Here is an 18,786-nt window from a genome sequence, read left to right on the forward strand (position 1 = left end):
TCAAGTGTTCTTTCACAATTAGCATTGTAGGTACTTTTGAGCAACCTTGCATCATCGTACAGAGTGTCAAAGACTCTCCAGTTTCTCTGGTGGTTTTGTTCTTTGGTTTTCCTCCTGTTGTAACAAATAAAATCATGGTCTGTACCCTCTTTCTGACAAATCCAACACTGCGGAACACTTTGATACTGTATATTGATTTCCTCTAATATCACTTTAATGCTTCTTCTCTTGGTGAGACTAACTACATATCAACCTTAGCAAGTCATCAAGCATGCTTATTTCTACGGAACGTTCCTTAGTAACAAAAAGATGGACTGAGAAGTCAGAGGCTTTTTTTGTAATGTGTGTGTGATGTAAATGACGAGCTTATGTTTGTTTAGAAAATGGAAGTAATAGCTTTATCTTTTTCCTGTGTAACAGCATACTCAAATGTACCAGAAGGGATTTGTAAGATAGGTTTCATTAGGACACAAATCAATAAACTGGAAGAGGTATATCACTACATAGGAAAAAAACGTAGGTGAAACACATTAAAGTAAAAGGATTAAGATAAAAGGCTTTGAAAAGAAAGCCTTGCCTTTGTGTGAGCCTTGCAAAGCTAGCTCTTTCCTCCAGCTTTGCTTGTGAGGTGGAGTAAAATGCATACAGTCCCTTCCTGTAGTCCCTACTTTTGTAACCACTGAGGGTTGTTTGCAGATCTGCCCCTTACTGTGAGCAAGTCCCTGATCCTCTCAGGGGTTTCCTGCATAACTCAGAGCTATCAGGTCCAGCTTCCTGCACCCTTCCTACCAGGTACGTTCTCACAGACCCTACAAGCTGCTTCTGGGTGGACGAAACCCTGGAAGAGAACTTCCAGGGAACTTCCCCAGAAACGCAGGGGGCACCATGTCAGCTTGCTTAGCTTGGGAAGCAAAGCCCAAGGAGGTGTCAAGCTCTTTTGCTTCCTCTTTGGTCTTTGGGCCCAGACTCCAGTGCTCGTACAGCCCAGACAGATGATCCAAATCCCTCCTGCCCTGCTGTACAAAAAAAATCATGACTTTTACTGAACACAAACAAATTAAAATGCCTTACTGTCCTTCAGGATACACATACATCTCTGAGGAACTAGAGGTGGAGATAGAGGAGATGGTAAAACTGTGGTCATCAGAGAGTTATATAGTTTGTTTTTTGGCAGTGTCTTCTTGCAGGTTGTCCCTTCCATGGATTTTTGTCAGAACAGCTTAGTCACTGCCCATGATGCAGTACAGTATTTGCTGCCTGGTGGTGTAAACCCACCCTCCTCCATCTAGCTTTAGATAGGCATGAGCTATGGAAAGTATTTTTGTGAGTCCCTCAGTAGCCACAGTTAAAGTCATTCTTTCTTTAAAAAAAAAACAAACACGTGGCATTCATTGATATCTCAACTTGTTTTTATGGTGATAGCAGATGTCTTTGTATGTCTCTGTGATGAACATAACTAATTACTAAGAAACAAAAATCTACACTTGAACAACAGTGCAGGCTTGCTGGAATTAATAGAAAGCACCTATGTCCTTAAGACGGGATTGGAACCTGTAGGTAAAAAGTGATTTTTCAAACCCTGACCAGAGTTTATAAGCTTGCATAGGTCATTTAAATGTCACTAATTTGTACTCTGCGTTTTGTGCAGCATAGCAGCAATTTTGTTTTATATTAGGAAATGAGATGAACACTCCATTAAGAGACATCTAGCAAATTCTGTGCTCCTATCACAAGATTGCCAGCTTTTTAAGAGGTGATAACATATCAGTAGTCTGGAAATAACCTGGTAAGATCATAATTGAATTGCCCAGAAGATTCCTGCCCATTTTTGTTGTTAGGTTATCTTAGGACATTACTCAATCTGATAGGGACAAAACCTTTTACATGCTTTTTGGCAGAAAATATACTTGAAAACAGGGTAAAGAGATGGAACATGGCCAATTGCACTCTTGAGAGTTCAAGACTTATTTAATTTTTTCCTCTTTAGAGAGCACTAAATGCATTTATATTTCATACTGTAATGGATAAATTCTGTTCTTTATTTTTAAAGCTGTATGCCTGCAGTTCTCTTATTTTAGGACTTTGTCATGCTTGAACAGATTAATACTTTATATGTGAAATAATAATACTTTATATGTGAAATTTGCTGAAGCTTCTATGTAATGAAGCTGCTACTGAACAGTTGGGCTGTATCAATCAGCTTTAGTCAAATCTTAAGTGCCAGATGGTATATTTGCAATTGTATTTCAGGATATGATCACAGATTCATTATTTGCCAGTTCCCTTAGCTTATACTGCTGCTTTAAGTAAAAGCTTTGTGTACGGAAAGGAGTCCATCACTTGATGTAAACCCTAAAAATTGTAACCCAGAGTACACAATTAAGCTAACATACAAAATAGTATCTTATAGTTATTCCTCACAAGTTAAAATCTTCACCTGGGATAACTGAAAGACTTGTTTTATGGGGTATTTTGATGCAGATTGTACTTTTTATTAATGTTGCTACATACCTGTGCAGACATGCTATGGTGGATTCCCGTAGATGTATGTTAAGCTACTTATCACAGCTTCCTGTTCTTTGGAAGATGCTGTGCTTTTTCTACTGAAGAACTAGTGTCCATTGCTTGCTAATACTTCACCTGCACAATAAGGAGACACAGGTTAACTTCTATGAGCTCAAAGACCGACAGAGTTAACTTTCAGATATTTACCTCGCTAGTCAGATGGAGAGCTATAAGGGCAGTATTGTAGGGGCTATTTTTTGCTGTCTTTTAGCTCATGTATCCTATGAGGCACAGTATTTAGTCTTAAATTGTATTATAGCTTATATGGAACATATTCCCCATATTTGCCAAGAAGCTGCTGCTACTTTTTTCGGACATTAGTAATTGAAAGCAGAACTTTCTGAAAGTTTTCTTTATTTACCCTTCATAGGACCATCCACACTGCAGGGAAGCTCTGAGGGTCTCCACAGGCAGTGGGAGAATGTTGCAGTCCTTAAGCCTTCATTTGTGCCCCTACCCCCAAATTAACAACAACAAAAAGTTTAGTCTTGGAACTGTGGCAGAGAAAAGAAATTGCCAGTGATCAGAAATACTTAATTTACCTTCAATTGCATGGATATTTCTTTATATCTGTCAAATGGGTAGCTTAGTTTTTGTGTATTAAAAAAGCTGGTGAACATTTACATTTGTGTACATAAATGTGTGTGATACTATGTATGTCATTTAGATTTATTATCCATATTTGCCTTTTTTTTTTTCCTCCTTCTGGTTTCTACTGCTAAAATCATGTAAACTGCAATGTTAGTCACTTGACAAAAAAGTATTATTCTTTCAGAAACAATTGACATATATTCAAAGGTTTCCTTCATTTTTAATTTACAATATTTACTCATTTCAAAACAGTGTTTCCTCACTCTATGCTTTACATGGCAACGTTTCTCTTTGGGTCTTGAAATTGAGCTCCTGTTTCCTCAAAGGTGGCTAGTTGTTGTCCCAGTTAGGATTATTTTTGTTATTATTATTAGCATTGTTGTTATTACTTTTAAAACATGCAAAAAAGCTTACATAGCCTATGTGATGTTTCAGGTCCTTCATGGTTTGTAGTCCATATCATATGTTGTATTTGTTGGGAAGTGTTGCCTACTACTCTTTTATCTGTTACTACACAATTTTAGATATTTTCTGTTCATTCAGTTTCCAGTATCAGCCAGTGGAAATATACTGTTCTCTGTGTGCTGATGAGATCTGCCTTCTGCTGGGGGAAAAAAAAAAAAAAAAAAAAAGCAGAATTAGTTTGAGGAGGAGGGAGTAATTCTAAAAGCTATGTAAACCAATTGCACTCATCTAGGCTAGAGAAGAAGAATTAAAGGAAAGAGTGATCCACATTTTAAGAACTGACAATGCTGGTTTAGTGTCTTTTTTTTCCTTTTTTTTTTTTTTCTTCTGCAAAGCGTTGAAATTTACAGATTTAATTGATTTTGTACTGAATTCTCACTGGCAACTGAGGGTTTTCTACTTCCATTAATTTCTAGGCTCTAATGTCTGCAATATATTATGCATATTTACAACTGCTAATTTTATATTATCTGTGTGTTTGCAGTCAGTAATTTCTAAGAGATCATTTCTAAAGAGAGAGTGGAGGATTAAAAACACGATTGCTTTTGGACCCAGGAATAGATATTACTGTAGGGTGGATCCTTACTAGGAGAACCTGAATATCTGCTCTGGTTTTTATTCAGGGGAATGTAGTTCATAAAAGCTAAAAAGAACCACTTCTGCCATTTGTATTTGTGTGTTTGTTTCCTCTCTGGTCAGATAGGACGAATGGTGTGTGTTGTGTGGTAGAGCATCTGTTGATTCAGAGAACTGTGAACAAATGGAGATGACAAAGTCAAAAGCCACGCTCTGGTGAAGACGAGCAGGGGCTGTGCGCTGATGGTGGGTAGCAGAGGATGATTGTCACTGGCAACGCAGGCTGTTGGTGTCAGGAAAGTAGGAGGCATTCGGTTTATTTATGTCACTTCTGCTTCTTTACTGACAAGCTGCTGATCTAAGTTGACCTGCATTTGAAAACACTGGGTGGTACTGACTGGCAAGTATGTTTGACATGAGGATGAAAATTAAATACTGGCCTCCCACCTCAGTTTTCCTGTCATTTGCATGCAGCCAAATGCTATGCCATGCTGCATATCAGGGAGCACACTGACATTTTCCTCATACAAACGTGCAGTGTGACAAGCAGAGCTATCAGGGATCGGTGGGTTGTTCTGGGAGAAAGCACCCTCGTTTCCTCTGTCAGTGCGATGGGGCTGATAGCAGCAAGTTCTAGGACGTAGCTGCTCAATAGGCCCCTCCTGAGCAGTTTGCAGACAAAACGAGGCAAAAATCCAAGTGCAGGTTGGGCACTGGGGCCACAGGGCTGTGGGTGGGAGCTGGCAGGCAGCAGGGCCGCAGTGGGCAGAGTGGGCATGCCGGTGCTGCTCTGCCCTCAGCCTTTCCTTCCTGAAACGTGCTGCTCTCCAGGGACATCAGCATTTCACAGGTGAGAAAATTCACCACCTCCTTTGTCTGGAATCAGGCAGGATAAAATGAACTGCCTGACAGGCAGCTCTGCTGCCTTGAATCCTTGCTCCTCTCCTCGGCCTCAGCCACCCCATTTTAAGCCCTCTGATTGCTCTCAAACCAGTGAGTTAAATTCAGGCTGCCACTGAGTCTCTCCTGCTACTCACTCCCACCTATTTTATCTCACCTGCCTCCCCGTGTTCACACTGCCCTGCTCATCCTTACCTTCCTTTCACTGATGTCAGTTTGATAGCCTTTTCAATTTCATACTCTTTCCATAGCTTCTGTTCCCACTGCTTAGACCAAACCTCATATCCTTTTTGCATATTTATCCCTATCGCATTTTTTTTTCTTTTTTTTTTTTCATTTTGCCTCACCAGTCTTCATGGAAAATCTCATTTCTAACTCCTTGCAGCAGACACCAAGGAGTGTACCTAGAGGCCCTGGGGCTCCTTCCCTCTCCTAGGAGTTGGCTTCTGGTGCTCAGGACCATCTCTGAAAAGGCTGGACTGTGTAACCCAGGATCAGATTTGTGTGAGAGCTGTGAGAAGCCTTTACAGGGTACTCCACCCTTCCTCTGCCATTTGTAGGGCAGACCCTGCCCTGGTCCTTGCCTGAGCTGTGCTTCAGCGCTGCTTATGCCCCTGCCCATGCTCTGCCATCTCCTTGGCAGGACCTGGGACCTGTACCATCATTATGGCCTAGTCCAGTGATCCAGACCTGTGGCCACCCCTGGTTGCCCTCAGCCTGGCGCCCTGCTGCTTGTCCAGGAGCCACAGGCTTGTGCCCTAGGGCTGAGGGACTGCCCTGCCTGCCCCGGTCCTCCCCCAGCAGCCTCCCTCCTGCCCAGCCCTTTCCAGAATAACCCCAATAAGATCTGTGGATGCTGCGGTTTGCCTCTTGTTTGCCTGGCAAACTGCTTGTAGTGAAAGCATTTCAGTCAAGTGGAAACATTCGTTGGCTTGAACTGCACAGAGCTGGCAGCCGTAACGTGTTGCTATGTGCAGGCAGTGGGCTTGGATTTCTGCTTGCACTGATGGATATTTGGCTTTTTTCACTTCTCACCAAAACACATAATTCAGTTGGTTCCTGCGGTGTTCCCTGCACTTTTGTGGATCTTTGGATAGGAATTTCAGAAAGGCCTGGCTTTAAAGCCAGACAAGCCAACAGGGAGTTGCTACTGAGTCAAGTATAAGGGCTTTGTTTATCCAGTAATGTAAGTTGTTAGGGTGATGAATGAGAACCAATAAACTTTGGTGTGGGGGAAACTGAAAGAGAGTTCTTGACTAATGACGGATAGGAAAATCAATCCAGAGGTCCGAAACTTCTTACAGGAAGCAGACACAGTGGAGTGCATGTAGGAAAAGATCCTATCAAACCAATTTTTTGCTAAGCACAAAATGTGTGCAGAGGTTTAGTGCTGTAGTGGGCTTGGGCTGTAGGCCCAAGGAGGATGATGTGATCGGAGAATCAGTTGAAGAGAAGAACTGAAGAGCAGAATTTTCCAATCAGTATTACGGCATCTATACGTAAGGATATATATACACCTTACGTCATGCTGCACTTTATGCTAGTTTCAGAGCAGTAGCAATTGGAAGTAAATCAATGTGCAAGTGTGGGAGGGTTTGGAGAGAAGTTTTCCATGTTATCTGGGATACAACCTTTGTTGCTGTTGCAACCAAAGCCCTGCAAAAGCATGAAAGTAGTACTCTCTCCAGCTCTGTATGTGTAGCTGTTACTTGAAAGGCAGCTGACATGTTGAGTAACAACTGCCTCGTAGATCTCCACAGCAAGAAAAAAAATGCTTAGATTTCACATAGAACACATGAACATGCACCGAGTAGAATTTCCTCAGTGTGAACAGGCTCTCTTAAACAACTAAAAAATGGCATATACATACTAGACTGTAGTCTATTGTAATAACTATAGTAACATATTTTGCAATAAAATATCAAGTATATTTTAAAACTGAGCTATATAATAACACAGAGTAGTATATAGAGTGTATTGGGTTTACATGGCAAGGTTTTGGTAGCAGAAGGCTCCAGAGGTGGCCTCTGTGATCTGAGCCCAGCAGCTGCCCCATGTCAGATCAGAGACTGCTCCAGGTGGTTCCAAAAGGGACGTGCCACTGGCCAGAGCTGAGCCAGTGAGCGACACTGGTTGGGCCTCTGGGAGAGCAGAGTTAAGAAGGGGAAAAAAACAAAAACAAAAAAAAAAACAAAAACAAAACAAAAAAAACAACTGCTGTGCAACATGAATGAGAAAATGTGAGAGAAGCAGCCCAGCAGAGCCCCAGGTCAGTGCAGCAGGAGGGCAGGAGGTGCTCCAGGCACGCAGCAGAAGCTCCCCTGCGGCCTGTGGAGAGGCCCCCGGTGGAGCAGGCTGTCCCCCTGCAGCCCATGGGTCCCACACGGAGCAGATCTCCACGCTGCAGCCCGTGGAGGAGCCCCCGGTGGAGCAGGTGGATGTGGCCTGGAGGAGGCTGCGGCCCATGGAGAGCCCCCGCAGGAGCAGGCCCCGGGCCGGAGCTGCAGCCCGTGGAGAGGAGCCCACGCAGGAGCAGGGGGTCTGGGGGGAGCTGCCGCCCGTGGGGGACCCGTGCTGGAGCAGTTTGCTCCTGGGGGATGGACCCCGTGGTACGGAGCCGTGTGGGAGCAGTTCTTGAAGAGCTGCTGCCTGTGGGCAGCCCCCTCAGGCTCAGTTGGGGAAGGACGGCATCCCGTGAGAGGGACCCCGCGTGGAGCAGGGGCAGAGAGGGACCGTGAAGGAGCGGCGGAGACGAAGCGTTAGGGACTGACTGCAGCCCCCATTCCCCCTTCCCCTGCACTGCTCAGGGGGAGGAGGTAGAAGAGGGCAGATGAGGGGAAGGTGTTTTTAGTTTGTTTAGTTTTACTTCTCACTGCTCTAGCTTGTTAGTAACAGGTAATAAATTACATTAATCTCCATACGCTGAGTCTGTTTTGCCCATGATGATAATTGCTGAGCGATCTCCCTGTCCTTATCTTAACCCTTGAGCCCTTTTCGTCATATTTTGTCCCCCTTTCCCTTTGAGGAGGGGGTGTGAGAGAGCAGTTGTGGTGGAGCTCAGCTGTCCCCCTGAATAAAACCACCACATATGGTGAAAATTATATAATTTTTATCATACTATAAAATACTTTTGTTGTTCCAATACAATGATTAAAGAAGGCATTTTAATGTTAATTAGTATCTTTGATATCTCAGAACACTTGATTAAGCAGAATATGCAGTTGTTTTATTGATGAACATGTTTAGGTATTGGTAGCAAAGTACTCCATACAGGAATAAAATTATGTTTTCAGCTTAAGCAATTGAAGTAGCATCCTTGATTTCTCTCAGCCTTGTACAACTCCTCAGCAGGAAACGTGGGCCAGCTCCAATTCTGTTCCTGACGCCCCAGGTTCTGTTAGATACACCCTCGTTAGATTCCCAGTCTGAGTGCTGTATGCCCTCCGGTAATGTTGATTAGTGTAGTAGTGAAAAGCCACAGCCATCAACCAGAGACCGCTTTGAACAAACAAAACAAAAAGTCTGTCCCTCTCCCAGTGAGAATTACTCATAAGTAATTATGAGTGAAAGTATAACATAAAAGACAAAGACAGATGGGGAATTGCAAAGGAATGGTGAAAAAAAAATCAGCCATGAGGATAGATAGTGGTCTCAGCTTTCCTGAGCAGCCTACGTGCTGTCAGGTTTTTTTGTAATTATCATAGCAAATGAGATTTAAAAAAGGGTTTGAAGGAGGGCAATGAAATGACTTTGCAGGTGTTGCAGAGGTTTCTTCCGAAGTATAAAGTGTAATGGAAGGAAGCACAGAAGTGCTTGACTGAAAACTTAACAAGGGGCTAATGAAAAATAACTTACAGATTAATTGTAAGTTGGCTGTTCAGTACCGACTGAGAATAATAATGAGAGCAGTCTGTGGAAGTGAACATGAGGCTCCTTGTGTTTGATTTACTAAGGCAGGGAATGGAGGGATGCAAGGAGAGAGGTTACGCAGTTAGGGTGATGCTCTGGAAGAACAGTCTTTGAAGCAGCACACTGATTAGGTGCTGTGTCTGTCCAGGTCAGAGAAAAACATTTTTCACTGATCTGGTCCTGAGATTATGAGGGTCTGGAGAAGGGTATTAATTAAGTGCATATTAAAAGATTATATATAAGCAGTATTGTACAGAAAGGTTCTGCAAGACTTGGTCTGGATTTGATGACCTGAAAAATGATCTGAATCAACATTCAGGCACGTGTCTCAAATGGTGGGCTATATGGTGCCACTGTACACAGTGATTCAGGAAGGATCTGTCAGCATGAGTCTGTGGAGGTGGGTAATAAGAACCCTAATTTGGCTATGTTGAGATAAGGCTGATGTCTGAAGAAATATCAGAAATCAGTATCAGAAATATTGGGTGAGATATGGATTTGAAAGGAGGAGTTGGTAGCTGCCACTGCGCTTACAGAAGAGATTATGCCTGAGTACTATTTCAAGAGGTAGGAAGACCAAAAAATCTCTGTAGAACTTGGAAGTAAGCTTGAAGTCATTCCTCTGAAAGACATCTAGAGCAGCAGTTACAGAGATCAGGATAAGACTGTATCAAGGAAGTCATAACTTCAGAAATAGAAACTTAGGCCTCCTAACCATAAAAAAAACAGTCATCATGTCAGGAAGAATGAAGAATGAGTCCAGTTCCTCAAGTATGGGTAAGTACAAATGCTAGAGATTTCAAGACTTGCTCCATTTGAATGCAAGAGATAAAAGCCATCATGAAAGGAGCAGAAGCACTACATGCGGTAGAATTAAAGCTATGTAACATCAAAGGAGAGGAGGTGGATGTAAGGGTGACTGCAAAAGCAAATTAAGTTAAGGGAAAGACTGGAATTTTTGCTTTGTGAAAGGAAAACCGATGAGAATGGGAGGGGAATGAAAGCAGACGTGATGGGGAAAGGAGATTCTGAAAGAAATCATGGAACTGGGGGAGATGGCTGTGGCTCTTCAGCAGGTGGAACATACAGCAGGTCTGAACACAAGTGGTTTTTGTGTTTTCAAGGATGAGGCAGGGAAAGAAGGGGAAAAAGAAGAAAAATTCAAGTTTCTGTTAGATTTCTGTTGGAGAAATAGGTATGTAAAAAGAAATATAGAGCCAGTAGTATATAAGAGCTAGAGTCAAGCAGGTGACAGTCATCGTGGATGCGATAAATAGATACTAGAATAAGTTACCTACCTAGGAAAGGTGAAGGAGGACAGAATTAATTTCTTGTGAAAGAATAGAGTTTTTTCCTAATGTAAGAAGAGGAAGAGAAGAGGAAGATGTTGATGATGAACCAAGGCTGGGGTTAAGACTTAAGTAAGGGAGAATAACAAAAGAAGAGAGGTACATGAAACGGGGATTTATGCAACTGGTTACTGAAATAAAATGAAGATTTATGAAACATCTGTGTGAAATGGCTGCACTAAATGGCTGCTTTGTGCTCTTTTAAAAATGGGATCCTGTTATTGAGAATACCTGACAGTCTGCTGTATAGCACATCCTAAAACCTTCCAGACCCATGAGCACTTCCCCATTTCAAACTGAATAGAAGGTTGGCAAGTCTGGAGTTTCTGCTTTGAAAGGGTTTCTACGTAGCTGTAGTAAGAGTGTGAACACCTGATATGTTCATTTATATGAGAATCTTACAACCAGAGTCATAAAGCAAGGAGAATAGGGTGTTTTCATTACGTGATTTTCAGCACTGGCAAATCAGGGAATGTTAAAAAATACAGATAAGTGTGCATACAAGGCTAATGTTTGTCAGCATGGATTGTCAGATTTCTCTGGGGTATGCGTCTAACACAATGAATCCATAGGCAGTACTTCAGTGTAATAAAATGCATTTATATTTGCACTCATATGTGTGTTTCCTAATACCAGTAAATTCAACAAAACACTAATTTACTCTGTTTTTGGACCTTACCCATCTGAATAGTAAAACCCTTTCTTATCTTTGTGATCTTCCAAAGAAAGTGGCACCAATTTCCCTTCTTACTGTCTTACTGCTTCTTCTGAAGATCTGTAATGGAGGGAAGACCTACTGACTTTTTATTCCCTAAAGCTTCTAAAGCTCTGAGGAACTCATATGAATTCCAAAATACGAGGCAGGCATTACAGAAATTCTAAGAGTGTTTCTGTTTTTGTTTTTCTACATAAGAATACCTCACAATGATTTAATACAGAAAAAAATGACATCCACATGGAGATATTTTCCATTTCTAATAGGAGTATGAACTCATAATTTAATGTGTAATTTACCTTTAGCTCTTCATAAGATGTAGAAATCTAGGTTCTTTTTGAACCACTAATCAAAATTTATATTCTGGACACAACTGTCTGAAATGGCACTGATGTAACGGCATTTACATATGAAATCAGTTTTAGGCAATTACTCAAAAGCTCCAAGTTATCCCAAACACAGCTAGAGCAGGGAGAGTAGGTGTCAAAGTATACATAACTGCCCCAAATTAGCATGTCTTCTGCCCTGTACCTAGGGAAATAGTCTGTTAAACTACATGCAGGGTGTTTACAGTGCTAAATTTAGGTGTCTAAATTGAGTGGTTTACGTGTTGGTATCTATATGGGGCCTACACATTCGCAGTCCAATCATCATCAGTAGAAATCCCATCACTACAGTCAGTGGAGATGAGAATGCTTCAACTTGCCCTTAAATAGCCAGCAAGATCTGCCCAGCTGAACAGGTTTTATGAATCTTCTGACAGAGGATGGGCATCTTGTTTGCATCTAGCTAGCTATCCAAATTTAGCCATCTTTATCTGGAGCAGTCTCAATATAGCAGCAAGTGGCAGATGCCCACTGCAATGGTGAGCGTGGGTTGAGTTGGTCTGCAGTGCTTTATATGAGCTTTTTTATTTTTTATTTATTTATTTTTTTGCCTAGTATGTTTCCCACTTATAACTGATTAGAGTAAGATCAGAATGAGCTCATGGGGATCGTACGACCTGGGGCATGAATTTCATCTCTCTGAGATTTCTTCCTATTCTAATCTGATTAATTAGGCAGACAGGTTCACAGCATCATGTTTTCTAATATGGCTTGTAACTCCTGGTTTAATGCTTGTCAGAGATGATCATGACCCCACGCTCAGGATATAGTAATGGCCGCAGATGTTTTTGCTTCTCTTTTTGCTTTATCACAAAGTAGAGTTTAGCTCCTGTTGTATTATAGCCCTTGTAGCTGTTGGGAAAGAACATACCAGAAATGCATGTGGTAATTTCCTGGTGACACCTTTGCCAGCTCACTGAAATGTATGGGGATGCTTCAGCATGAGGGAAAGCAGTAGATACTAGATATACTGAAAGGCCATTGCTTTGGTGAGAGACAAACCAAGCAAAACTTCTTCCTGATTTTCCTCTGAACAAGCCTCTATTCATTCTTGTTTCCAGATAGTAAGCCAAGTCCTGCTACTCCAGACAATTTTCCATTAGCTTACTTGGGAGGAGTCTGAACGCAAAGCAATTCAATAGAAGGGGTAGGTTAGCCCAACTTCAGGTTTTCATCAGCGTGTGCCATGTTCCTGTTCATACTGCAGCCCTATCAAGATTTTTTTTTTAGCCAATTGTGCCCTATTTAGTCCCCGGAAGAAGGTCTTACTAACCTCATGAATTTCTTTTCAAATAAACATCGCTAACAGTTCTTTATTTTAGTGTTAATGATGCATTTTAGTGTTAAAAGATCAGACCCAATCTCCATCAATGCCAAGGCATAATTCCTTAGATTTGAGGAAAGTACAGATTTGTGTGGTGCAAACACAGGTGACAGTGCTGTTTGTCAGCACCAGGGTGGCTATGAAGATTCCTGTGATTTTATTGTTCATAATTATTTTGGAGCTTCACAGCAGTCCTGGCTCTTGTGTTTTCCTTATGTCTGTCTTTCTCGTCTTTTTCTTCTGAAACTGAGTGAGCCAGGTTTCTTGCTGTGTCTGGAGGGAGAAGCACGTGACAGTCCAAGGGTGGGGTTGCTGAGAAGCTGCTGAAGACAGCGGCTGGAGAAGGAGTTGCTGAACTGTTGATGAAGCTTGTATAAATGGTGGGGGTGCAAGAAAGGGGAGTGTGCTGAAAAAGCTGGAGGATGTTCAGATCTGTGGGAAGAAGCAGAAACTTTGGGACTTGTCTTGTTTTAATTGATCTGTCAGATACAAATTATGTGACTTGTGCTAGACAAAAATGATGCATATGTGCATCTCTATCCAGATTGAAGAGACTGTATATGTTGTACTAAAGAGTGTGAGTGGTTTAATCCCTTGGTACAAACAGGCAGGTGTATGTAGGTCAAAGACTGCATCATGGGGCAGAAAGGTTTTTAATTTGCTCTCTGCTTTTGGAGGTTGACTGTGCTTTGAACAAAGAGTTAGGAGATCATAGTCACTTCTCGTGCTGCATAGAGTTAAAAGGAGAAGCAGGCTGCAGGACACAGAGCCTTCAAATAAAAGGCTTAGATAATGCAGCATTTTCCGAAGGTCAAAGAAATGCAGAGTCCAGATTAAACACTCTGCAATATGTAAATGCCACGCCACGTATGTTGGAGTTGCGCTTGAATGCTGCAGGGTGGAAAGCCTGTGTCTGCATCCCATTTGTTTGTTGCAGCAAGCCAATTGCCTAGCCCAATTGTTTTAGCGATGAGCTGATCAATATCCCATTACTGGATGTAACAGTTCCTGCAGGAAGTGCACAGAAGATTTTAATGCATGAATTATGCATGCTGTGCTCATTCTTTAGTCTCAGAGCAGAATGACAGAGATTGTAAAGATGACTGGGATAGTTTCTTGCAGAAAGTGACTGCAGTGAAATGCTTCATATTTTCATGCACACAAGCAGCATTGAGTGGGACGGCCTATTTACGAAGATATAAATCCCCGAGCTTACAGCACAGAATGCTTGATTTGAAAGCATTGCAGCCATGTAGAGAGCTAGTTTTCCTGCTGTCTAACCTGCTTTCTGCCGAAGGTTGGCTGAGGGATGCTAACGGCTGTGCTTTGCTCTGAGGTCACAGCTTGAAGTCTTTTTTTTTTTTTTTTTGTAATTTGCTTTCTGCCGCAGGAGAGGATCTGTGAAGTTTATTGGTGCAACCATCCTTGTATTCTTTGCAAAGATACAAACTTGGAACAGTTATTATGAACAAAAGGACAAGAAAGGATTCACCACCTCAGGTAAAACAGGGTATTTTTTCTTTGTAGATTTGTGTGCAGAAGAGGGAATATGCTGAGGCAGGATTATGATGATGCAGTGTGGTTACATTGACTCAGATATCTGTGCTGGAATGCAGCGTCAGGATTCTCGGTCGGATATGGCTGCATGGATCCTGCCGGCGTGGGTGTTGTAAAATGGTTGTTTAAATATTGCTGAGAATAAATACTGCTATACTTTTTCAAATCCCGCAGCTTTTTCAGGAGTGTGCATTTCTGATCAATTTTTGTCTGCTATAGATGACTGCATTGTGGGGAGGGGCAGGGCAGTCACTGAGCTTAATCAATATAATAACATGATCTATTTTATTAGAGGTCCTAAGCAAATAATGGCAATGGAATTTCATTGACTTTTATTCCTCTGTTTGTAAATCCTCTGTAACATTTGCAAGCTACACTGAAATATGTGGCAAACAGGGTCCCGGAGTCTATTGCTTGACTGTCCTGTAAATAACTATGATCAAACTGCTTCATTTTGGATAAAAGACTGGGCTGACAAGGGAAGAGACAAACCTGTCCTTATTGTCCTTCAGAAAACTAAGTACTGCCTGAGATTTTACATACAAGGGCAGCTATTTCTAATTGTCATTTGCTGGAAAATAAAAAGAGAGAGTGAGAGAGAGAGACAGAGATTTTAAAAGCATTTGTATTATTTTCATTTGGACATTTGACAGCTTAGGATATATTCAAGAAAATTGTTGTCTAACCAGTGTAGGTATACAGTAAGGATACCACCTTTTAAAAGAGCAGTTAAATTACATAATTTTTGCTTACTAAATGATTTAACAGAATGGATGATTAAAAATGTATATATCATTAATATTTTGTGTATATGAAAAATCATGTTTTAGAAGGCACTGTAGTTTGGAAAATAGAACAGAAATACTTTATATTCTGTGTTCAGCAACTTGAAGGTATATCCGTACTTTCAGATAGACATATTGTCACAGAGCATTGAGAAACAGTTAGTTTAATAAGGCTGAAAGCTGTTTGCTCTGTGATCTGAATTACCAAGGTGCTACCAGTAGGTATCACAGACGGTCACAACAGGAATGCCATGTGCTACCCTTCCTTGGGTAGCTGCCTCTTTTTTTTTTTTTTTTTTGAATTTACATTGTTATCTGACATTTGCATTTAATAGCACCTGATGGTCCGGTTAGGATGCCAGTCCTTATGTCACATCGTACAGAGACACGTAAGGACTCCTGCCTCAAGGAACAGCTTGAGGTGGGTTATTAATTACCTGGTAAAAGTCCGTAAGGAATATATGAGGAACTGGATAATCAGCTAGGAAAATGCTGCACCAGAAGTCCACTAGTGCTCATATTGCCCATTTCAGAAGAGAGGACATAAATATTACATGCTCGTGTTCCACTAACAATCCATCAAGCAGTCATCAGCCTGAAGCCCTCTGCGTGGGAATGCACACGTCGTTGGGCAGCCCCCCAGCTTAGCAGTTTCCCTGCTGCTTGTGCAAGCTGTATCCTGCCCGCTCTTGCACAGGGCTACATCCCCGCATCCTCTGCCCTTCCTGAGCTGGGGGAAGCAGGCGGTGGCCGAGGGGTGAGGGATATGTTCAGCCCATGGTTTCTGGGCTTCTGAAGGCCTCCTGGATGCTGAGTCACGGAGCAGGTTGGAGAGGTGCTCGCCAGCCCCCGCCTGTAGGCACATCAGCTGTTGCAGCCAGATGAAGCCTGTGGAAGACAAACGCACGGCTAGGGACGGGGAGCGATGAGCGAGGGGGAAGCGTTACAAATCCTCACTGGCAATCGCTGCATCGCAAGTGTGGTGAGTGCAAACGCATCGCCGGGCGTGCGAACTCCAGGCTGGAAACCCTTGGGGGGGTGGGGGGGGATAACAGTGACAGAAGTGAAGAGCTCACACAGTAGTAACAAGAAGGGTGTATCTGTTACCGGACCGCTTGCAAATGTGCTAGTCATTCTGCATTTGCTATGGAGGATTGATTATATTTTCTCCGCCACTTAATATCACCTGAAATGCAGAATTTGCAGATAAGCCAGACTTTCAGCAATGAAAAGAGATACAAAAAGAATAACTAACAGGAGGAAAAAACTTCATAAACTCCTCTCATTTGGTTAATTAGGGAATATCTAACACTGTATCATAGTAACCGAGCAAAATAATGGACACTATTTCCGTGAGAGAACGATACGTATATAGCTAAGGGTTGCATACTCAAATACTGAGTTCAGAGCATATATGGCTTACTGAAATACGGCTCAGCTGTTTTAGTGCTTTATTAGTTTTTCCAGATGTATCAGTGAATAAACGTGTTACTTCTGTTCTTTGACTATCACATATGGAAAGCCACTACAGCTACAGTCACAGTGAAGCAGACTCATGTTGATCTTTTAACAGCCTCGTTTTTTTCTGTCCTCATTTTTTTACCCATTCAAACAGAGGTATTTAAATTATCTACGTTTTAAAAGGAAACAGATATATTAATAAGTGGTAAAAAAAAAAAAATGGAGATACTAATTTTCTGTAAGAAATAATGGCTAGAATTTTCCAAGGCATTTGAAACAGTTAAATAGTCAGGGTCCATTGAAATTCGCTGGGGACCACAATCTTAAATCCCTTAGGCTGAGATTTTCAGAGAAGTATATATAAATATTTTAGTGACTACAGAGAAAACAGCTTGAATAAGAAGCAAGGAAAACAAAGGCAGGCCAACAACTCTTTGCTATTAATAAAGGTAATTAGAGGAAGGTCAGTTTTTCTTTCCTTTTTTTTTTTTATTTTTTTTGTAGTTCTCCCCTATTTCCTCAGATAACTAGATAACTGTGTAATTATATCATTAAAAATATTAAGAAATAATCCAGGGTATTATACAGAGAAAAGGGTTAAGAAGGATGATCTTGCAAGTATCTTATTAGTAAGGGATATGGTTAGAAAAATACAGTTTAATGGAGACAGGAGTCTCCTTTGTTAACTTGTTGGAATATTCTCTGTCTCATTCTTATTGTAATGTCAAAGACTGAATAACAGAACGTGGTTTTCTCAAGTCCTGACTTTGCATATTTTAAATAATATAGACCTAATTCTGGAAAATTGTCTTGTTATAAATACATCTGCAGTCAGAGAATTGATGCTTGCTACCAGAGTTTATCGATTTTGTTCTTGCTCTGGGCTGCATAGCAGACCCATTCAGTACAGTTAATAACTGAAGGGGTGACTATTTATGAAAATCAGAAGCTTCAAGAGCTGATGCTTAGGCAGCAAGTGAATGCTGATGAACACAAATCAGTTCTCAGCGCCAGTTGTAGTAAAGTGGCATTGCTGTGCTGTTGAGATAAGCCTCTATGAGAAACAAAATGAAAGGTTTGCCCCTCTGCCTTAAAATGTTTTTCATTTGCTGTAGCAGAGAGAAAGCAGGAGAGAAGGTACTGGCAGAAAGTGTCAGGAATTAATGCATATTAGGTGATCACATAGTAAGAATTGTTGAAAAAAAAATGGTAGCAACATAGTACATCAGCAAGTAAAGAATATCCTATCAGAAGAATGCATGTAAGGTATCAATAACACGGTAAATAGTACATTTTTATTTATTTATTTTTATTTTATTTTTTGCATGGGTGTCTGTTATATACACTCTTACTAGTCACTGGTTTATTTTTGTGTTTCCTACTGTAGTAGGGAAGAGACACTGAGAATAATCAGATTGCTTATGACTGACTGAATACATCTTCAGAGATGTAAAAATTGGTAATTACATATAATCATTTTAAGCAAGTAACCTATGAATACGTAATCAGTGCTTATTAATGGAAAAGTATGTCTATAAAGAAATGTATGTGTGTATAAATGTATATCTGTATGTGTGTACACCTGTGCATGGTACCTACTTACTCAACAAATATGTTCCCTTACCTCTAGTTTTTCAGCAGCAACTAGGAATATTTACTTTTCACTCCTGTTAGCATTTTCCTACAAATAACACAGAAGGGATGACTGAGGTGAGTTCTGGTAAACATCACTCACTGATAGCCCTGAAAACACATTCGACTTGGTTGAGCAGCAAGAGGACTGAAACTCCTTTATCCCATTTGCCAAAGACATTAATCAGAGTACAGTAACATTTCAGTGTGTTGGAAACAAGCTCTTTAATCTCAGTATGCTGGAAACAAGCTCTTTAATCTCTGAGGAGAAACTGCAAAGAGGAATCAGTGCCTTAGGATTTTTGCAGGTAACAATGTTTTTACTAAAAAAAAAAAGTGCTGGCACACTAAAGATTACTTTGTAAAAAATAATTATTCACCTGCCTTTTGAGATGGAAGTTTCATTGATTAATGTAGGTCAGTGAAGCTGTATAGAGTTTTTCAGCCTAGCTTTCTGAGCCACATCTCTTTCCTTAGCTTAAAAATTGGCTTAGTGTCTTAAAACATTGATTTAGAACAGACATTCTTTGTGCCTCTGACAGCAGCTGTGGAGAAGGGTCATGGTAACTGG

General features: G+C 41.2%; 1 protein-coding gene across 8 annotated transcripts in view; it reads left to right on the forward strand.

Moving 5' to 3' along the window:
- CNTN1 (contactin 1) overlaps nucleotides 1-18,786 on the forward strand; it is a 249,919-nt gene that overhangs the window by 84,482 nt on the left and 146,651 nt on the right. For 2 of the 8 annotated variants that reach the window (XM_080570117.1, XM_080570112.1), the window contains exon 3: nucleotides 14,171-14,280. The exons of 5 other annotated variants lie outside the window; for them this stretch is intronic. The gene's annotated coding sequence lies outside the window, so the exon portion shown is untranslated. Of the gene's footprint in view, nucleotides 1-14,170; nucleotides 14,281-15,900; nucleotides 16,105-18,786 lie in introns of those variants that run through there. One more of the 8 variants, XM_080570110.1, reaches the window with a different exon arrangement.

Source organism: Anser brachyrhynchus (assembly GCF_964034855.1).
Source record: "Anser brachyrhynchus genome assembly, chromosome: 1".
NCBI lineage: Eukaryota > Metazoa > Chordata > Aves > Anseriformes > Anatidae > Anser > Anser brachyrhynchus.